Source organism: Rhincodon typus, unplaced genomic scaffold, assembly GCF_021869965.1.
Source record: "Rhincodon typus isolate 14 unplaced genomic scaffold, sRhiTyp1.1 hic_rhity00000077, whole genome shotgun sequence".
In the NCBI taxonomy this organism is placed as follows: Eukaryota; Metazoa; Chordata; class Chondrichthyes; order Orectolobiformes; family Rhincodontidae; genus Rhincodon; species Rhincodon typus.
The window spans coordinates 119341-119666 of NW_025965715.1; the positions used below are offsets into that span (position 1 = coordinate 119341).

The following is a 326-nucleotide window of genomic DNA, read 5'->3' on the forward strand; positions in this document are numbered from 1 at the left end:
TTCTCTCTCTCGGTGTCTCTCCCTCTCTCTCTCTGTCTCGATGTCTCTCTCTGTGTGTATCTCTCTCTTGCTCGATGTCTGTCTCTCTCTCTCTGTCTGTCTCGCTCTCTCTCTCTCTCTGTCTGCCTCTCGGTCCAACATATTGATACCAAGGGTGAACTACAATGAGTCTGAAATGAATTGATCTCTCTCTCTCTGTCCCGCTCTCTGTCCCTTCTCTTTCTCTCTGTCTCTGCCCCCTCTACTCCTCTTTTTCCCCTCCTCTCTCTCCCCTCCTCTCTCACCCCCACTTACTCCCCCAACTTTCTCTCTGCCCCCCCACCTCC

General features: G+C 52.5%; 1 protein-coding gene across 1 annotated transcript in view; it reads left to right on the forward strand.

The window, feature by feature from the left end:
* LOC109925539 (low-density lipoprotein receptor-related protein 1-like) overlaps positions 1-326 on the forward strand; it is a 13955-nt gene that overhangs the window by 5804 nt on the left and 7825 nt on the right. The gene's annotated exons all lie outside the window — the stretch shown is intronic.